A 16,651-nucleotide genomic window follows, 5' to 3' on the forward strand; every position below is an offset into this window, starting at 1 on the left:
CACTCCTAACAAAAGCTGTATACAGAGATCCTTTACCACAGAGGGAGAACCCTCTCAATGTCAGGAGAGGCAACAGCTCCCTGAACTTCTTCCAACCACTCCTTGTTCTAGCCACAGAGCTAGCTCCAGCCCTGCCACAAGCTCATAACATGTCTCCCAAATAACAAAACTCTTCCACACACTCAAGAGATCCACCAGCAAGTTCAATCTTTTCACGCCTGTCAATCTCCACCTGCTCTCTCTGACACACCGCACACATGAAATCAGCGTTATCTCGCAGTCTACCTCTAGTACCACTACATCTCTTATGCACCCAATTATTACAGACACTGCACAAGATGGAATTACTTCCTATGCCCTTGTGGCAAATCACACATAGCCATTCTCCTTCTTCTTTGACAGTACTGCCCCTAGCCCTGGATACCATCACTTTTGTTTTTTCTTCATTTACTCCTAAGCCCTTGTGCCCCATGCCATCTCTCCACTTCCTAAATAATGTAAAATGTACCCAATACAGTACTGGTATTTGTCCCTCAGCATCGTTTTAAGTGTGTTTAATGATGGAAAGGGTCGATTGTAGCCAACCAGTTTTTAAAAAATAATTTCTGAAATTTGATTAAAGTAAAACCTGTATGGTCTCTATGTATTTTTACTGACTGCACTCTGTTGTGTGTAGCCTTTGGTAATCTATACATTTCAGTTCAGTTCCCTGTACAGCATCCCTTCACATACACTGTACCATTCACCTCATATGCTTTATACCTCGCTCTTATTTACCTATATTTTTCTGTTATACTCATGGATCAATTTTCTCTCAGTCATCCATTCCCCTGATTTAGTTGTCCCCACTGCCATCATTACAGATTTGTCTTACTCCTCACATTTAGGTACTTGTTGAAATGTTCTCTCCATCTCTGAAGTATTCTGCAGTACAGTTTTCTGCAGATATACAGTACAGTACTTTGTGGAGAGAATGGAGAATGAAAGACTGACTAAGAGGGTGTATGTAGGTGAGCTGGAGGGAGGGAGAGGGAGGGGTAGACCGAGGATGAGGTGGAGGGATGGAGTTGAGAGGTATATGAGGGAGGAGGGGGTGAGTTGGGGGGAGGGGAGTCAAATGGTGGGTGACAGAGTGACTTGGAGGCGTTTTGTCTGCGGCCACCCTTTGCGGGATTAGGGCGTCGGGCTATAGATAGATAGATAGATAGACTTTGTAAGGGCTAAGTAGCAGGGATAAGAAGCTTGATGTAACAGTCACAGCCATTCCTTTTAGATAGGTTCCCAAGAGGACATATGGTGTTATAGATGAAGCTAATAATACTGACTGTACACATGGTAAAAAAAAAGGATCACTCAGATTATATACAAAACAGTATGACACCACAAGTGATGGATATTACAAAATGCCCATTATTCCCAGCCCACATTACTAGTACTACTTCTTAATGATGCAGTGAATGATGTGCTAGTGACATTCTTTTATCTTTTCCCTACTGAATATTATTTGTATAGGCACAATCACATGAAAATACAGTAAAAGTCCATTAATCCCAACGCTGATAATCCGAAAATCCCAATAATACGAATTTTTGAAGAAGGCCGACAAACTGTGCATTACTGGTGAGTTAAACAACCCATGACATCGCTTAGTTTCCCAATTACAGTTTGTGCCTTCAATAAGGTGTGTGGCACAACCCACCACCTTCTTTTGTTGTATTAGCACTCCGTACCTTTTACAACAATAAATATTTCAATATAGTTCAGTGATACATTAAGTAAAAAATTTGTGTAATACATAATGTTAATATGTTCCATATTGTATTATGAATGAATGAAAAGTGATCCATTCGGTAAAATTTCAGTTTAAACATGAAATTAAGTGTCTTAGGGGTCCCACCCAAAAATCCGAAAAATCTGATAATCCGAATGATTTTCGGTCCACTGCCATTGGGATTGATGGACTTTTATTGTACAGCTTATTAATTTTAGACATATCAGACTTTAATAATTATTTTGGGTATCAGTGTCCCCATCCTGCACAGTAATTTATCATGTATGCCATCTCTGTACTGACCCTTTTCCTAGCCTGAAGTGCTGCTTTATACCTGGTACTCATTTTGTGTTAACTTGGCCCAGAGTTTTGTCATTTCTAGCTCAGTGGCTGAAAAAGACAATGCTCTGTACTCTGGCTGTATATTCTCTTCATAGCACCTCTTCTTGACTACTATTTTTTTTTTACTATAACCTGACATAAAATTGCCATCTATCTATCTATCTATTGCCAGACGCCTCAATCCCGTTTGGGGTGGCCACAAACAAATCGCCTCCAAGTCACCCTGTCCCCCGCCATTTCACTGCCCTGCTCCCAACTCACACCCCCCTCTCTCATATACCTCTCCACCCCATCCCTCCATCTCATCCTCGGCCTCCCCCTCCCTCTTCCCCCCTCCACCTCACTCACATACACTCTCTTCGTCAGTCTTTCACCCTCCATCCTCTCCACATGGCCAAACCACCTCTATTGTAAATGCTGAGTTGTAACAACAGATTAGCACTAGAATATAATGCTAGTAAAAAAAAAAAAAAATCCTGTGGAGGGAATATAGAGCCATAGCATTGCCTTTTTCTGTCACTGGACTATGTGAAATAAGTGGCAACAGGAAAAAAAATCTGGCCCTTGTTAATGTAAAAGAAGCCTAGTATAACCTTCTAGTGTTTATCTTTTGCAACACCTCAGCATTCAAGATGAAGAGCTGACAGTTTTAGGCCAAGCAGAAGCAAGAGTAATATAAGGCACTCTTCCCCTGCAGGAGGTCTAGATGATGCTGTGGAAAAGACACTACAACAAGCAAAACTGCAAGAGGTGCCGGTTGTATTTGCACTGTCGCTGAAGAAACTGGGAGGCCTTACCCACATCAAGCAAAACATTTCCTGTGTTGGCATCATTAATTATCAGGGAGCTCAGGTGCAGTCACTTATGTTTGAATTCATGTGATGTTTGTGCTGGTTTTGTTGGTTATTTTGTGGAAGTAGTGTGTGGTGAGTAAGGATGGAAGCAGTATGATGAGTAAGGATGGAGGCTGTGTGATGAGTAGTATGGAAGCAGTGTGATGAGTAACGATGGAAGCAGTTTGATGAGTAAGGATGGAAGTTTAATAGAGTGCAGGAAAAAAAAAATGGTACAATGAGATACAAAAAAAAAAAAAATCCCCTAGGCTCAGTAGGTTAAGGCAAGGATAATTATTATTTTTTTTTTTTTAATGGTAACGACCTAAAATTGCCATCTTGTCATTGTGACTGCTAGGCTGTAACAGTAGATGAACACTAGAATATGGTACTTGTTGCAAAGAAGTGTGTGGAAAGTACAGTACTGTGTGTTGAGCTGTAACATTGTCTTTTTCTGCCATTCAGCCACCTGTAGTAATCTGCAAAAGGACAAACATCTGGGCCAGGCTGAGGTAAAAAAGGTATTGCTCCATGTCTGCAGGTAGTATTATGTAAGCAGGTGGTGAATCAGTAGAGAGGTGATCCACTATCCCAATGGACACAGATTTGAATCCCGGCTGGGGCATGGAATGGTTTAAGGGATTTGAATTTGACATGCCATAAAAACACCCCCACTAATACCATTACACCAGTCCTGTATGAGACACCCCTAGTATGTATTCAGTATGGGTGGCGGGTGTTAGTGCTGAAGTGGTGACATGTGGAGGTCTATGGTTTGTAGAACTGCTGGGCCTCAGGGAAAGGACTGTTAAGCATATGTCCAGAGTCAGAGACATTAAAAGAAAAAAGTATGAAGTAAAATGACGGTTTTGCATTTAAGGCATAATTGTCAGAGTAACATTTCACTATAGTCCTTTTGCCTTAACTTGGCCCAGGTTGTGATCCTTTTGCTGCCTATTTCACGTATCTCAGTGGCAGAATGAGACAGTACTTTGGCTCAACATGATTTCCATAGTACTTCATTTCTAGCATTATATTCTAGTGCTATTCTCATGTTACAACTCAGCAGTGAAGGTGGAGAGATGTCAGTTTTATACCAAGTTACAGTAGAAAGGGTAAAGTAGGGTGATGATGATGATGATGATGATGATGATGATGATGATGGTGATACTTAGATCCTACCTCAACCTTGCTGTATGTGGGAATAAGGGTCTGGATGGTGATGATGATGTTGATGATAATGATGATTATTATTATTGTTATGACAATGATGATAGTGATGACAGCAATATGAGATTGATAATGCTGTAGTGGCTGATGATGATGATTTGGATTGGCTTATTTACAGGACTCCTTCCACAAGTTGATGGCTCTGATACCAGCTGCAAAGGAGAAGTACCAGGCTTTGGTCAGGAGTCGCCAGCAGGCCATCTTTCCTCTATCCACACCTCCTCTCCCTGCTCCTCTCCCTTCGTCACTTCCTGACCTCACCCCTTCCCCCTCCTCGTCACCTTCCCCATCCTCCACACCCCCTCACATCACCCCTCCTGCTTCCTCACTCCCTGAACCCACCCTTTCCCCCTCCACCACACTGCCTCATCCCTATCCTCCTCCCTCCTCCATCCTTCCCACCACCGCTAACTCAACACACATCATTCCTACATCCTCTACAAAGGAATCCACTAATTGATATTCGAGTTCAGTTTATATTTGTGCACTGTTTTCTCTATTGTAAGGTTTGCTTGTGATTGTTTGTAAAGCATGGGAGTGTTGAAATGCAGTCCATCCAAATATAAATTGCTGTATATAATCTTTGTACTCTAACTTGGTCCAGATTTTCATTCTTTTGCAGCTTATTTTACATAGCTCAGTGGCAGAAAAAGACAATACTTCAGCTCTTCATCCTTTCCATGTAGCATTTCTTCATGACTAGCATCATATTCTAATGCTAATGTATTGTAATTCAACATTCATGATGGAGAGATGGCAATTTTATGCCAGGTTAGTGTAAAAAGAGTATAATGACGGGTGATGGAGTTAGAGTGATGTAATAATTAGAAGCAGTTGTAACCTCAGGATTATCTGACTGTGAACCCAGTGGACTGCAGGCTGAAGTTGCCACTCTCCTGCAGCCCATCATCCTCCATTTGAGGGGTAGGGAGGGCATTGAGGATGTTTGTATAACCAGGTAGCTTCACCACCTAGCTACATCAGTGCCACCACATGAAGGCATCCCTTGTAATGCCGTCAATCCAAATATGAATGATAATTACGGATGTTAGGGTTCGAATGAAGGACTGTGGGGCAGGTGTGGAAGGGTTTAAGTCATGGCTGAGTGTAATTTGTACTGGATTATTGGTTGTTATTCAGACCTCCCACCAAATGGTGCTTTCCAAGGAGGAAAATTACTATACTCTTTTGACTTTAACTTGGCCCAGATTATTGTCCTTTTGCTGTTTATTTCACATAGCGCATTGATAGAAAAAGACAACAGTATGGCTCCACCTCCTTTACCAAGCACTTTTCATACTGGTGCCCTATTTTAGTGTTAGTCTTATGTTACAACTAAGCATTCAAGAAGGAGAGATGGCAATTTTAGGCCAAGTTAGAGTAAAAAGAAAATAAGCTAAAAGGGGAAATCTTTGAAACCCCTGAATTATAAGTCATGTGTTATTTTATTTATTTATTTACTTACAGCATGAAAGAATATTATGGAAATTGGCTGTTTGGATTTGGTAATGTGTACTGTATTGTAAATGAGCTTTTTTTCCTGCAGAACAGTAATACCACTCAGGGATGTGTGAGGCTGGTCACTCTTATCTTAAATGTCAGGACCAACTTGCCTAGCCCCATGGTCCTACACTTCTCATGGGGCAAAGTAGGACTGGATGATGAATGAATGAATGAGAACAGTAATGACTGGATGAGAATGAATGACTGAATGAAAAAACAGTAATGAGAAGCTACACAGTCTGTTGCATAACACAAGCACAGTGGCTGCCCTGGATGCTGGTACCTTCAGCTGGATGTGGGTCTTCCAGTCTGCCTGAACGTTTTTCTTTAAAGTGTGTGTATGTTTGTGTGTTCTTACCTAATTGTATCTTTACAGGAATGAGTCAGGCTCGTACTGTCCTGTGTTTTAAACCATTGTTATCATACATGTCCATAAATTTGTGAATAGTTTTGGCACACACTATTTCATTCAGTAGTTAATTCCACTGATCAATTGCCCTATTTGGGAAACTAAATTTCCTTGCATCTTTATCACCTCTCTTTTTACATACATGTAGTTTTTTGCAGTGTTCTCTTGCTGATGCTTCCCCGTAGGTTATATATTCATTTATGTCTAATTTCTCTTTCCCTGAGATGCATTTATATGGCATAATCATGTCTCGTCTTTACCTTCTCTCCTGTAGTGTTGGTAGATTCAGGTTTTTCTAGTCTTTCTTCATAGCTTAGATCCCTTAAGCTTGGTACCCATCTTGTGGTTGCCTTTTTACTTTTCCTGTCTTATCTATGTGTTTTTTGAGATGAGGACTCCAGACTACTGATGCATATTTCAGGGTTGGTCTGATGAATGATGTTATTATCTTTCTCAGTGTGTCTTCATTTATATATGTGAATGCTGTTCTCATATTAGTAAGCAGTGTATACATGTTATGTAGCTTCTCACTGATGTGATCATCTGGAGATAGTTTGTTACTGATAATCACTCCTAGGTCCTTCTCTCTTTCTGATATGTGTATATGTGTAGGGCTGATCTTCCTAACTTATACTGTCAGTCTGATCTTCCTAACTTATACTGTCAATCTGATCTTTTCTCACTTTTACCAAACTTAATTATATGACACTTGTCCACATTAAATTCCAGTTGCCATTTATTGCTCCATTGTGTGTGTGTGTGTGGGGGGGGGGAGAAGAAACCAGAGGCCAGTGACTCTCTATGTTGTAGGAATGGCTCTGTTCCATTGGCTGAAATCTATGTAGTATTAACTCAGCATTTTCCACCTACAGAAGTTCAGGCCCCTTGATCTGCAGCCCAAGAAGACCCATGCCATCTGATGCAGCCTGACGGTGGCAGATGAAGCTCCTCACACCTAAGATATCAAGAGGCAAATTTCCCACCCTGCAGAGATGCCGTCAAGGCATAAATAAACGCCATGTACATCATCCACTCACTTGATGTAGTGCTGCCTACTTCTTCCTTAGCCTTTATCATTCTTTTTCTGTGCCTGTCGTCCTCTCTTCCTATTTCTCCCATCTCTCTTGTCACTTATTGCTTTTCTTTCCTTTACAGGTGGCTTTACATTGAGTGACAAGCCAAATGGTTTCCTGTAAGCCAAGAAATCATTTACAACGCTGGGTAGTAACCATATAACCAACTCATACGTGCTCCCTACGTGTCAGCAAGTGGGTTGGTGGAGGGTTAGTGCCCCTCCCCGTAAAACAAATAACTCAAAGTCAAATGGCCACCCCTTACGGGATTGTGGCGTCTGGCAATAGATGGATAGACAGAATGTTTATTTTTTATCCCCCAGTGAACTGTATTTTATTCCCCCTGAAGAGTTAGATGATTGCAATTGTGTATGTATGTTAGATAACTGCAACTGTGTGAGAATGTTAGATGTCTGAGCAATTGTGTGAGAATGTCAGTTGACTGCAGTTGTGTAAGAATGGTGGGGAATGTTTAATTATGTGTGTCTCTTGTAATTTTTTATCCCACAGTGAAAAATAAATTGTCCATAATATGCAACATGTTTTAGTACCCACAGTCATACCGCAAGCGGCTTTTGCAGACTTAACACATCTCTGTGATTCATTCTCATTGCATCTCAGCATCCTTTTGTATGCACCTAATAATGAATACAGTGATGTAGGAGAATACTGAGTTGCAAAAAGGAAGCTAAATCACTAACAAAAAGGAGCTTCAGTGCCACCATACAACTTATAATGTGGCCTCATGTAGGTTGTGCCATCCACTCGTGTGATAGTTTTTTTGCTATTTACATCTTACGCTTATAGATTAGTCACTTACAGGAGCAGCCTAGCATGGACTAACCTACCTTAAGTTTTCCCTTCATATGCTTTTTGTTTTTCCAATTTCTTGCAGTTATCCTTTCATGTTTTTTGTTTATATTTTGTTCAGCCAGGCTTCTGCAGTTAAACTTGCATGTTCGTGGTTACGTTCTTTGTTCTTGCAGGTTTTTGTAGCTACACTTTCATGTTCTTTATGTCCTGTGTTTCTGTCAGTGTTATATTGTGTGTTTATGTGCATTCTTCTGCCTATCTTATACTGTTGTGTTCTTTATGTGCTTTGCTCTGTGTTTTTGTCTGCCAGCCTTCTTCAGTTATCCTCAGCTATGTTCTTCTCTTGACTCAGTGCTTAGCCAGAGTTTTAAATCATGGCATACACTCTATTCAGTTAAGGCAGCTCCCTAACACCTCCTCCCAAGCATTTCAATTTTTCTCTTCCTCCTCTTTCTCTTCCAAGTCCTCCTCTTCCTGTTCTTCTTTTTCTTCCAGTTCCTCTTCTCTTTCCTCTTCCTCATTTTCTTCTTCTTTTCTTTCATATCTCCTTTTTCCTCTTCCTCTTTCTGTACCTCCCTTTCCTCTTCTCTCTTGTCATCATGTTCTTCCTCTTGTCCTTTCTTTTCTTCTCCCTCTTCTTGTTCCTCTTTCCCTTTCCCCTCTTCATTCTCCTCCTCTTCCTCCTTTTTCAGTTCATCCTTTTCTTTTTCCTTTTCCTCTTTTCATCCTCCTCTTCTCTTGTTCTTCCTGTTCCTTCTCATCCTCTTTTCCCTCTTCTTCCTCTTCCTCTTCCCTTCTTCCTCTTCCCATTTTTCTTCTTCCCATTCTTCCTCTATTCCCTCTTCTTCATGTGCCTTTTCTCCTTCCCTCCTTTGTCTTCCTCTTCCCCTTCTTCCTATACCTCTTCCTCCTCTTCCTCATTCTTTCTCCTCTTCCTCTTTCTCTTGTCCTTACCCATCCTTCCTCCTCTGCCTCCTCCTCCTCCTCCTCCTCTTCTTTCTCCTCCTCTTCTTCTTTCTCCTCTTCCTCTTCTTCCTCCTTCCTCTTCTTTCTTTCTTTTTTCATTTTTTATTTTCGTCTTTCTACTTTCTTCTGTTTTATTCTTTCTCCTTTCTTTGATTTCCTCTTTCTCCTTTCTTCTATTTTCTCATTTTTCTTCTTTCCCCCTTCCTCTTTCTTTTCTCTTCTTTGTCTCATTTCTTTGTTCTTTCTCCTTTCTTCCAGTTCTTTCCTCCATTTCCTTTTTCTCCTTCCATTTCCTTTTTCTCCTTTCTTCCATGACTTCTTCTCCTACTTTCTTTCTCATTATTTTCGTCATTTCTTCCATTTCTTTCTTCCTCCTCTCTTCTTTCATTCCCCCTTCTTCTTTATCTCTCATTTCTTCTTTCTTGAATGATGTACAAACTTTTGTATGAATGAGTTTAAAGGTCTGCAACGTAAACATTGCCGTAACGAGTATAATTATGAATGGAACAACGTAAACAAAGGGTGAGAAAACATGAATGAACGACAAGAAAATCTCTTCATTTGTAGCCTAATCATTTCAGTCTCACGTTTAACTCATCTCAGAAGCGTTTATATATGTCCTACCACATCATTACACACTGCAGAAGCATTAAGGTACAGTAATCAAGCGGAAATATGTTAAAATATGAACTTTGAGAATGTGTGTTTTGAATGGACCGCTCGTCAACTCGTATTCCCATATGGTTCTATTTGCATGCTTGTTGATTCTGGAAGAGCTAGTATATTTGAACTTCTGGACAAAAAAAGGGCATACTAGCGTGGTTGAGCATTATGTTATAGAAAAACTAGTATAATCACCTCTCTCAGTACATCTGATTAGCACTGAAATAATTCCAAATAATTATATTACTAGAAATGTCTGGTAACTTTTCGGGCTCGCTAACGTCGATGGTTCAATCCGAGTTGATTTTTTTTTTAGGCATTTTTTTTTAGATACAGTGGCGTGACATTGCACAAAACTCCTGACCTACTGCTGACAGTAAATGCTGGCTATATATTACAGGCTATAAGGGATACATAACTGCCTTTCTCGCTGAAGAAATAATAGCACAGCTGGGGCGGATGTCCAGGCCTTACGAGCCCTACGTCAATCAGCTATAGATGCCGCTGCAGGGTGGGCCACGAATCATGGCTTTAAATAATTCTCCCCCACGAAATCCTGTGCTATAACTTTTACTAGCCGTCATTCAATCCCTCAACCCCCTCTTACACTGTATGGTACTCCCCTGCCATATCGATTATCAGCCCCTTTCCTTTGCCATATCCTTGATTCTCGACTGACTTGGTCCCCGCATCTCACTTCCATTAAGACCTCTGCTTCCCTCAGACTTCGGTTATTACAAACTCTCAGCCATATGTCCTGGGGTGCAGACCGTACATCTCTGCTCCGGTTCCATACTGTCTTAGTTTTGTCGAAGATTGATTATGGCTGTCAGGTTTATGCATCTGCCTCCCTTCGGCGCCTAGATTCTGTTCACCATGGGTTACGTCTGGCGTTGGGTGCTTTTCGCTCCACCCCGGCTACGAGCCTACTGTATATGTCGAGTCGGGTATGTCCACTCTATCCTCCAGACGTGACAAGTTGACTCTCCGTTACCACATTCTCCTTCTTCAACACCCATCTGCAGGTTTCCCTTCCTCCGTTACGCACCTCTCCCCTCCTTTTCCGCCCTCGTTAGCTTCATCTTTTCCTTGTAGGGTCTCCAATTTATTTCCATCCCCTTTTTTCCCTGCTATTTCAGTTCTCCCTCTGCGAGATTCTATGTTCCCGCCTTGGCTTCTTCCTCGCCCTACTGTCTGTGATGTCCTGCTCTCTTGTCCAAAGTCCTGTTCCACCCCACAGGAACTCTATCATCTTTTTATGGACCATATGCATTGTCACTCCTCAGCGACCCCAGTGTACACAGACGGCTCTAAGTCTTCTGTGGGCTCGGGTTTTGCTGCTCTTTTCCCAGACCATACCTATCAGATCCGCCTTCCACCAGTCGCAAGTATTTTCACTGCTGAATTGCTGGCCATTTTACTGGCCCTTCGTGTTATATACCAATCAAGGTTACACACTTTTGTTATTTTCACAGATTCACTTAGTGCACTACATGGTATTCAGTCTATCCCTGCCAGCAACCCGCTAGTGCTGAAGATACAGGAATGGCTGTTCCTCATTAACATCAGATTGAAGTCTGTCTCCTGTTGGGTCCCAAGCCATGTTGGAATACCGAGTAGTGAGAGGGTTGACTGCCTAACACGTGCAGCTGTCACCTCTTGCTCTGTCACACCTCATCCTATCCCGGCAACTGATTATTTCCCGATTGTTACCCGTCTCCTTGGCCAGCGGTGACAAGCAAAATGGACGTCTACAACTGATAAACTCCGCGCCATCAAACGTACTGTCACTCACTGGCAGTCGTCCTCCCATTGCAACAGGCGTTGGGAAACAGCCCTAGCCCGTCTGCGCCTTGGCCACACGCGGATCACACATGGCTTTCTAATGTCACGAGGCACTCCTCCGAACTGTCAATGTTTTCAGGCCCTACTCACGGTCCACCATCTTTTGCTTGACTGCCCTTCGTTCCACGTCGTGCGCAGACGGACTCTCCCGTTCCTTTACTCCCTTGGACGTGCCCCTACCTTAGCCGATCTTCTTGGTGAATCCCCTGTGTTTTACATCACACACCTCATGCGCTTCCTATCTCAAACCCGTATCTTGCCTCACATTTAGTGTCTTCCCCGCCTTCCCCTCTACCCTTATTCCACCATAGCATACTCGTCATTTTTATGCAGCGGTTTTAGTGCCATATACTCCTCTTGGGCTTGGTGCCAGTCCTTATTACTTACTTACTGTCAACTACAACTACACACACACACACACACACACACACACACACACACCACCACCACCACCACCACCACCACCACCACCAGCTCTTCGTACTGCCACCACCGCCAACACAAGCCTAAACACCCGAGTAATTAACACGTGTCCCAGCCCCGGTTTCACGTCATTAGCCAACAGCAAAAATCACACGATCAGACAATTACTGGCCAAACCTTAAAGAGAGAGAGAGAGAGAAAGAGAGAAAGAGAACAATCTGTAGGACCTGAGATGGAAAGCTATGGGTTAGAATTGCTCGCTGCCGCAACTTGAACCTAGCTGTAATTCTGAGTCCTGTAGTGTCATCACCTTTTTTGTAAATAACAGAAGAGATGTGGATGTGATAGGAAGCGTTATGAGGAACACACTGAGGTGGTTTGGCCATGTGGAGAGGATGGAGGGTGAAAGACTGACGAAGAGAGTGTATGTGAGTGGGATGGATGGGGAGGCCGAGGATGAGATGGGGGGATGGAGGAGAGAGGTATGAGACACGGGGTGAAAGCTTGGAGTATGGAGGGTGAGAGACTAACTAGGAGTATATGTGAGTGAGATGGAGGGGGGAGAGGGAGGGGGAGACCAAAGAAGAGATGGAGGGATGGAGTAGAGAGGTACATAAACGGGGGGGTGTAAAAAGGGGGGAGGGTAGCGACATGGCAGGGGACAGGGTGACATAGAGACGATTTGTTTGTGGCCACTCCTTACGCAAATGAAGGCGTCTGACTATAGATGGATATATAGATAGGAATAATACTAAAGGTAAACATTAATCAGCATAATAAAAACAAGTATTTTATCTCGACCTAGAGAAGCTTCGAATCCCGTCAGTCACCCTCTAACCGTGAGAGGGGAAGGACGCTCGAGCTGTGTGTCTATTCTCAGTGTTGATAGTGTTTCAACAGCTTGCCCATCTTGCCGAGATGAACAAAGGTGAGGCAGGATATTGTTCATCAGTTCTTTGATACTGCCTGTTCTTTCAGTTGAACCATCTATCATTCTACAGTATTGCCACACGCCTTAATTACGTAAGGGGAGGCCACAACCTAATCGCCTCCTTGTCGATCTGTCCCCCACCAGTTCACTGCCCTGCTCCCAGCTCACACCGCCCTCTCTCATATACCTCTCCACTCTATCCTTCCATCTCATCCTTGGCCTCGCCCTCCATCTCCGCCCCTCCACCACACATACACTCTTCTCGTCAGTCTCACTCTCTCCATCCTCTCCACATGGCCAAACCACCTTAATGTGTTTCTCCTAACCAATCTTTATTCGTGTGAAAAGTGGTGTGGAAATAAGTTATCTGAGAGGAATGTGGAGCTACGTGGAGAGACAGACAGGCTGACAGGGTTGCCGCACCGTGGAAATCGTCTGCTAATGTGGAAAAACAAATAAGCGACGGACATGCAGTTCCGGTCTAGCAGCCGTAGGAGGATCACTGCCGGCTTAGTGAGACCTTCCCAGCTATGCCCGACCAGCGATCTACTGCCACCGCCTACGACCCGTTGAGGGGGGCATCCAGCAGTAGTTCTAGGCCGCCGGGAGTCACGAAGATCACAGGTGCGGTGGTGTGGTTCAACGTGAAGTCTGGGTACGGCTTCATCAAGCGCCGGGACACCGGTGCTGATGTTTTCGTGCACAGACTCCGGATCGTTGCACCTAACCCCCGACACTTTCGGCGCTCTCTTGGCGAGGGTGAGGCTGTGGAGTTTCGGCTCCGTCAGTCACCCAAGGGTCCCGAGGCCACGGATGTCACTGGGCCGGGAGGTGCTGCTGTGCAGGGCTCTGCCCATGCATGGCGGCGCCCCACGGCCCAGAGACGCCAGTCTCGTGATCCTGGGTGTTCTGGGGAGACTAATCTCCTGGTCTCGATGTGCGTCACTACGGCACAGGCTTTTTGTGGGGGTGACAAGGCTCTGTTGCACGTTCTCCTCCCTCAGATCTTTGAGGAGAACGGGCTACCAAGACTTGTCATCCCCCAGAGCTTTGTCGGAGACGTACATTCAGCCCCTCGTCCAGATCGTCGTCCCCGGCGGCCTCCTGCGCAGCCCAAGTCCCGGCCACCTCCACCTCGGCCCCGCTGCACACCGCGCAAACGGCTGTGCCTGGACGGACCCCTCAACAGGGCGACTGGCTCGTCTGTCTCTCCCCCTACCGACCCGGCACCGATCACGGCCATGGAGCTTGACACCATCACCACCGTTGCTGAGATCCACTCCTTGCCGTCTGCAGCCGAGGGGGAAAGGGCTGCCGTCCCCGTTTCGCCCGACCACCGCGACGTCGAAGGCCCTTCCCCCCCCCCCACCATTTCTCCACCTGCTGCTGAGGGAGTGGATCTCACAACTTCCGCCACCGATCCGCCGCCTGCAAGCCCCTCACCTGCCCTTGTTCTGCCATCCTCTGCTGAGTCCGACGACGCTGCGTGTACTCGTGAGCTCCTCGCCGCCAGGCTCGAACGCGGCATAACTCTAGCTCTTAGCCGGGTCCTTCAAGACTCCCCAGTAGGCGTTCCACCTCGCCTTAGGGACTCGGGGGAGCTAGAGTTGTACGAGGATATAGATCGCGACTCCGAGTACACCGACATCTCGGACTCTGATGGGCAGACTTGAGGTGCTTTTTTTTGCCCAGCCGTTTTTCACCACTGACCATCGCACCTTCCCCTGCCCCTGCCGCCTTCCCCTGCCCCTGCCGCCTTCCCCTGCCCCTGCCGCCTTCCCCTGCCTCTGCCGCCTTCCCCTCGTCCTTCCGCCTGCTGTTCCCGCTTTGCTCTGAATCGAGAGCTTGATTCCGCCATTTCCCTGACGGGCTCTCTGTCTGCCCGTGCCCCTACATGTGCAGGGCGAATATCAACACACACACACACACGACGGACATGCACGTGGGAAAAATTACACGCTACTCATTTACAGAGCCGAGGAGAGGAGGGGGGGGAGGGGCAGCTGGGGATAATGCCATAGCCCGCGCCCTCCAAGATAGTGTTAAGGTGGGAAGGAGAGGCAGAGAGGGAGGGAAGGAGAGGCAGAGAGGGTGGAAAGGAGAGGCAGAGAGGGAGGGAAGGAGAGGCAGAGAGGGTGGAAAGGAGAGGCAGAGAGGGAGGGAAGGAGAGGCAGAGAGGGTGGGAAGGAGAGGGAGAGAGGGAGGGAAGGAGAGGCAGAGAGGGTGGGAAGGAGAGGGAGAGAGGGAGAGGGGAGGAGAGATTGAGATGGAGGGATGAGGGAGGGAGGGAGGGATGTGAGGCAGGAGGGAGGAGAGAGAAGAGGGAGGGAGTACAAAGGAATACAAAGAACAGCAAACAGCAACAGACTTTATGATCCTTTCGAGGCTTTTTGTTACAGAGTAGACTATGACTACGAGATCTAATTCTAAATGCTGAAGGATAAGGAGTGTAAAGCAAGGAGGAGGAAACTACAACATAGCGTAGTTCACTGTATGACACATTGGGTTCTAAAGCAAATATATAAAATCAAGTAGGAATAGTTATATGTAAACACAGTAAAACAAAGCTGTGCATAACACTTAGCGTACAGAGTTGTGTATTACTGTATCTTTAAGCCATATTGGACATGTGGAGAGAATGGAGAATGAAAGACTGACTAAGAGGGTGTATGTAAGTGAAGTGGAGGGAGGGAGAGGGAGGGGGAGACCAAGGATGAGATGGAGGGATGGAGTTGAGAGGTAAATGAGAGGGGGGTGTGAGCTGGGAGCAGGGCAATGAAATGGCGGGGGACAGGGCGACATGGAGGCGATTTGTTTGCGGCCACCTCTTGCGGGATTAAGGCGTCTGGCAATAGATAGATAGATAGACAGGGATGTGAAGAACCGCTCACCCTCCATCTTCTTATGTAACAACTTCCTATAGACTAATCAATCCATCAGAAATGCATCTACATAAACAAACACATACTAAATAGTTTTCCTCGCTGTCTTTACATATACTATAATTTCCTTGTATTTATTATCGTTGTTTTATAGAAGGAGGGGAAGGTGGTATATCTCACTAGGATCCTTTGGGCAGTCCTTCATTCAAGCAACAGGTCAACTCTGGAACTGTCTCCCTCTGCCTGTATTTCCTACTTCCTATGATCTCCAGTCTTTCAGACGCAGTGTGTCCAGGCGTCTCGAAATAAACGGATCTTGAATTTGGCTCTCCTTTGTATTGTTATTTTTTTTTTTCTTTGAAGGAACGGTTTCCCGGCTCCTGGCCTTTGGTTCCTTCTTCCTTGCATAAAAAAAGAAATGAAAGGAGCATGTGGAGTTACATGGAGAGACAGACTGACAAATGAGGAAGTGAAGGAGCGTTGTGGTGTGGATGTGGATGTGATAGGAAGCGTTAGGAGAAACACACTGAGGTGGTTTGGCCATGTGGAGAGGATGGAGAGTGAGAGACTGACGAGGAGAGTGTATATGAGTGAAGTGGAGTGGGAGAGAGGGAGGGGGAGGCCAAGGATGAGATGAGGGGATGGAGTGGAGAGGTATATGGGAGAGGGGGATGTGAGCTGGGAGCAGGGCAGTGAAATGGCGGGGACAGGACGACATGGAGGCGATTTGTTTATGGCCACTCCTTGCAGGATTGAGGCGTCTGGCAATAGATAGATAGATAGACAGTTATTCGTCCTATCTATCTATCGCCAGTCTCCAGAATCCCGTATCTATCCATCTATCTGTCTATCTATCGCCAGACGCCATAATTCATTACCTATCAGTCTATCGCCAGACGCCATAATCCCGTATCTATCCATCTATCTATCTATCTATTTATCACCAGACGCCAAAATCCCCTATCTA

This window comes from Coenobita brevimanus, chromosome 117, assembly GCF_032717465.1.
Source record: "Coenobita brevimanus isolate Jiangsu-jjx chromosome 117, ASM3271746v2, whole genome shotgun sequence".
In the NCBI taxonomy this organism is placed as follows: domain Eukaryota; kingdom Metazoa; phylum Arthropoda; class Malacostraca; order Decapoda; family Coenobitidae; genus Coenobita; species Coenobita brevimanus.